Source organism: Scardinius erythrophthalmus (genome assembly GCF_964197995.2).
Source record: "Scardinius erythrophthalmus genome assembly, chromosome: 3".
NCBI lineage: Eukaryota > Metazoa > Chordata > Actinopteri > Cypriniformes > Leuciscidae > Scardinius > Scardinius erythrophthalmus.
In genome coordinates, this window is record NC_138223.1 from 20214871 (window position 1) to 20221123 (window position 6253).

Genomic DNA, 6253 nt, shown 5'->3' on the forward strand with positions numbered 1-6253 from the left:
TTAATGCATTGTATTTTTAGGGCTTGCATTTTTATGGGCTGAAATTCAACATGGTTGAATATTTAAGCTGTGAATATTTCAATTAAAAACATTTCAAACACATTTTCATTATTAAAAATTCCATAATCCATATTCACCTTTCATATTTCACTTCCAAAATATTCAAACTGTTTAAAAATACAACCTATAATATTCAACAGGCAATTTTCGGTCCATTTTATTTCGCTTCCACAAATTCAGTGGTTCAAATTCGACAGTAAATTCAACGGAACTGCAGGAAAAGCAATAGATTATCGAGCATACTATCCATCTGCTGTTAGTCAATCCCACCAGCAGGTGGTGCAAAAGCGCGTGTTGTTGACGAAGACCAGCAACAGTTAGAGCAAGCCATTCATTCATAAAATGAAAATGATTACCCGTATCAGTATATATATGCGGAAAAGATGATAAAGGCACAAAAGCTGTGTTTATGTTTCATTCAATAACTTCATTGTTACATTTTGTAGCCTACATGTTATCAGCTTTCTCTACCTACATGAACAGGATTTTAATCGGTTTCCCTCAATACCTCACACTCAAGGATTCCCCTTCCGTCGGGGCAAAACGCTATGGACTAATACAGTGATATGAAAGACCAAACTCGCACCTTTATGGGGATGTAGGCTGTAGGCTACAATATGGACTAAGAATATGAACGTAACGCGCAAAGTTTCATGCAGAGCGTTTCGTGATATACTGGCATACAATCAACACTTGATCATTAACACTTTCTTTTCTCTTCTCTCTCTCTCTCTCTCCACACACACACACACACACACACACACACACACACACACATATGTGTGTGTGTGTGTGTGTGTGTGTGTGTGTGTGTGGAGAGAGAGAGAGAGAGAGAGAGAGAGAGAGAGAGAGAGAGAGAGAGAGAGAGAGAGAGAGAGAGAGAGAGAGAGAGTAGTACGTTGCATTAGCTTAAACTGGGAAGAGTCATAGTACTTGCATATTGTTGTCCTCCTATTGTTAGTTTAACTGTAAATCGCTTTGGATAAAAGCGTCTGCTAAATAAATGACTAAATGTAGCCTAAATGTAAAATTGGCTTGACATTTGGACATTCGCACATTTAGGGACCGTCTCAAAAGTTGCATACAACATTGGCATACACGTTTCTAACTTCAATAGCAAACTTTAATTTATTTGAATAAATATCAAAAATCCAAAGGCTGCGCATTATGGCTGGCACCACATGAACACTTTACAGTTGGTGTTATGACTGTAAGTCGTTCTATTCACATGCTATTGAAGTTTGAAACGTGTATACCAAAGACGTATACACTTTAGAGACGGTCCCTAAATGTGCGAATGTCCAACGTCAAGTCAACTTTATGCCAGTCTATCACTGGGAAACGCTCAGCATTAAACTTTGTGCGTTATTCTGAGTCCATCTGCTTGCCTGCGAGTTTGGTCTTTTATATCACAATTAGTCCATTAAGCTACGTTAAGCGTTTTATATGTCCAGCAGGGGAATCCTGACGTTTTGAGGGAAACCCTAATAGCTTGCATGCAGCACATCGCCACAATATAAAGTTAAGGCAACTAAACAACCAAGAGAAATATACGTCAACCTCAAAAATGTAACATTGGATCTGCGTATCCGCATCGGGGAATAACATTAACGTATAATCTTGTTCACGGTAGAGAAAGATGATTGTAGGCTACAGGGAAAGTAACCGTGAAGACACTGAATTTAGGGCCATTCCACCGAATGGGTGACATTTGCTTGTTGTAACTCTTAAAAATTAAACTTAATTTTTTTATTTTTTTCAACACTGAATCTAATACTCAAATATTTACCTATTCAAAATGTGTATTGGTCAATCTCAGGCAACTTTATTTAATTTTTTACAAGGTTTCTAAGCAGAAGATGGATGCATGTTTTCACAGTCCTGTTACCGAAACTCATGTGACATTTAAAAAGCATGTTTAAAAGCATGTCAATTATTCCTTTGTTTTCCCCACAAGAAAGTGTTTATTTTAAAGATATTGTTGGTTATATGTTCAAACAACTGATATTTGTGACAAAAAAAATCACTTTTAAGGCAAAGTGTATTTTAATAAAAAACACAAAGCCATTTTTTCATTTTAAAGAAGACCGAAGCCTCAAGTTTATACATTTTTTTTTATAATTTAATTTATTAAACAATTGTATAAATGATGGACCAAACAAAACTGATAAAAAAAGTGGTTTAACTTTATTTTTTTAGAAAATAAATAAATAATAGTAACAGGACTGAACACTTGGTAACAGGAATGAACTATTTCATAACAGGAATGAGGAACAGGTAACAGGAATGAGTGTCCATATGTGTGTGCACGAGAGAGAGTGTACATGACTGTGTGTGCATAAGATTTCTATGTTGAAGTGATGTACTATATGCTAGTAGTACTTCACAGCAAAGGAGGTGGAAAGAGAAATAATATTTACAGTATTAAATCAACAAAACAGAGGACTCTACTCACTCCTGTTACGTTAACTCACTCCTGTTATTTTTTCATATAAGTAACAGGACTGAAAGTAACAGGATTGAGTTTTTAAGCAAAAAGTTATCAAATACATGACATATGGCCACATAGCATACATGCTAATAGCATGAGGACACTGAGCAAATTCTAGTAACTTAACAAAAGTTAATATCTTTAAAATAAACAAATACATTCTAAGAAATTATTTAGGTAACAGGATAGTATGTTGAGATTGACCTTCTCAGTCATAGTTACAATTTCATCAAATATACAGAAATTAAAATAAGAGGACTAACTTATGGTCTTCCCATTGCCTTTAGAAGATCAAGATGATACAACTTCCTGTTGAAAATGTGTCTTGTGGAATATTCCAAGTTTTTCAGAGGGGGGAATGTGTTAGGGTAACAGGACTGAGTGAAAACCCGGGGACATGACTAAAATGTGTATTTTATCTAAAATATTAGATAAAATATTTTTTTTCTCATAAAAACAAACAAACATTTTAAATACATTGGATATAAAGTCACACAACAATCCCCAAAACTTATGATTTCTGAAGGATTTTAATCATTATATTTCATGGCAAAGTTTAGAGACAGAGAGTGGGGACATGCAGAAAATGCTATTTTTTTGTGTTCTATGTAGTTTTTATTAATGTTTTTAATTATAAATTTTATAATTTGTAGTTAGCTTAATATGCAGGACATTTTGCTTAATAATAAAATGTATTTTAGAGTTATTTTCATGCAATTTTTTACATATGATGTTCTGGGGACATAAATGTCACCCATTCGGTGGAATGGCTCATACAACCGCCGTCATAATAATCACAAATACACTTACATTGCTGTTAAATGAGTTTAATGAATGAATGGCTTGCTCTAACAGTTGCTGGTCTTCGTCAACAACACGCGCTTTTGCACCACCTGCTGGTGGGATTGACTAACAGCAGATGGATAGTATGCTCGATAATCTATTGCTTTTCCTGCAGTTCCGTTGAATTTACTGTCGAATTTGAACCACTGAATTTGTGGAAGCGAATTTGTGGAAGCGAAATAAAATGGACCGAAAATTGCCTGTTGAATATTATAGGTTGTATTTTTAAACAGTTTGAATATTTTGGAAGTGAAATATGAAAGGTGAATATGGATTATTGAATTTTTAATAATGAAAATGTGTTTGAAATGTTTTTAATTGAAATATTCACAGCTTAAATATTCAACCATGTTGAATTTCAGCCCATAAAAATGCAAGCCCTAAAAATACAATGCATTAAAATGCAAGCATGGTTAATGCAATGCCTATTATTTTTCAAGTAGTGCAATTCAACAGGCTTTTTGTTTCAAAAACATTTGAGATTATTTTACTTCCATAGAAAATTAACATCATGAAATACACTGGTATATGAATTGCTCTTTAATTGTGTTTTTAAAATTTTGTGTTAACTGTATTGTTTAAAATTTTGTATTTTGTAACTGTTTTGTATTGTTGTATTATTATTTTTTTCTTCACACTTGTATTTTTAATTCATCATCAAAATCAGTTTGACCTTAGATCTCATGTTTGTTTGGTTAATACTTTTTGATTTTAATTTTTTACCACATGCACCCCATTATTATAAATTATTTATTATAATTTAAAATGTATTATTATAATTATTTTACATGAATTAATTTAGGTTATGCGTTTAATAGTGCGTGGAATGCTAATAAAAAAAATCATGGTATCAGTGATATGTTGCATATCAGAAACAGTTTTCTATTCACTTGCACTATTGATATAAATATGTCTGACTATAATTCAGTAGTTCAGCAAATGAGATGTATCTCTATTTAAATGACTTAGCAATTGGCCCAATTTGAAGCAGACCTCTGCATTATGTAATTCATCTATTTATTTATTTATTTGAAAATGAAGATTTCTGAAGCATGATAATGAAGCATTATCAAAAGTTTGTTTGTGATTTTCCGCTGCATTCAACTAGAAGTATAAACTTAATAGAATTTAAAAAAATATGGTTGTCTATAAGTTTATGTGCAAATGTATGTGCTGTTTTTTTTCTTCTTTTTTTTTTTTTTTTTGAGTCCATTAAGTTGACTCCACCCCTATTTGGTGATGTGCACAGCTGCACTTGTGGGCTGCGGAAACACATTCCCAGGCACGCAAAGCCTGTGGGGCTCTAGCTCTCTTTTCATTCTCACTTACAACAAGTCTTCCTATGCTTGGAATTAAAAAAATAATAATAATAATAATAATTTATTTATTTTTGGCTCTAATTTGTCAGCATTAAGTAAATATTTACAAGCAGTAAATTAATATTTACAATCATAATTGGCCCAGACTGGTTACATTGTATGGTTATACAATAAAATATAATATAATATAATATAATATAATATAATATAATATAATATAATATAATATAATATAATATAATATAATATAATATATAATGTATATATATATATATATATATATATATATATAATACAAGTGTGTAATTAAACTTTTTCTTTTTTCTTTTGAAGTTTCACTTTTAAATGGCTTCTCATTTTGCAAATCACAGTTTGAGACCTATTTGTCTAGAGATTACTGATTACTGGACACCTTGCTCTCATCTATGCACACAGAACAAAAATAACCCCCTAACATTTCTTTGCATGGTTACAATACAATAACATACAGCAACCCTTTCGATTGACCTGGTTTCTGCAGAAATTAGTCATAAAAATGTCACAGCGACAGACAAAACAGTCTGCTTACATACCATACCACCACAAAAACAGTGTGTTTTCGTGTTTTTATTGAACCCACTGGGTGAACAGTGCACGATGGAAAAAATTATGTGACGTAAAAAAGGCTAATGACTTCTCCAAAAGCTAAATGGAATCAGGACTCATCATTCAATCAATATTGAAGGTGTTGGGCAGAGCCTGCACTGTACAACACATATTTTTAGTTTGCTATTTGCGGGAAGCATAGCCTTATGTTAACCATGTGTCAAAAACAAAAGAGTTCTTAGAACACATTCAGGGTTACAGTATCTTTAAAAGCCTCGATGTTCATCAGTCCACAGTAAAACTAATAGTCTATAAATACAGAAAGTTCAGGACTGTTGCTTCTCTCTTTATGAGTGGGCGTCCTGCAAAGATAACTGCAAGAGCACAGTGCAGAATTTATGTGAAAACTTGTTAATATCTGTTGGTTTACAAAAACACTAAACTCAGATGTGGTCCTACAGTAGTCACACTCAAATCCAGACTCAAAACACATCTGTTTAGCTGTGCATTTACTGAATGAGCACTGTGCCACTGTTCGTCCGACTGATTACACTGTATTTTATCTCTGCATTCTCCTTTTGATTCTAAACTATTGTATTCTTCCTTTTGATTCTAAACTGAGCTCAAATGGCACTGATGTTTTGTGAAGGGTATTGTAGTAGTGGGGGAAACCATGATGGTCCTGATGACCAAATTGGTGAGCAAGTGCTCACCTTTCTATGGTGGAGTTTGATAGGGATTGACTCATGACGGTCAAGGGAACACTGTGGAGACTAGTACAGATTACTGGTCTGGATTGGTATAGATTACTAATCTCGTGGGCTCAGATAATCCACGGTATGAAAATCCACAGAAGAATAATGATCATCATGGGGAAATCTCAGATTCAAAATAAGATACACCAGTGTTTTGCCAGATGAGAAGTTTATTTACTATTTTAATTAATTTTACTCTA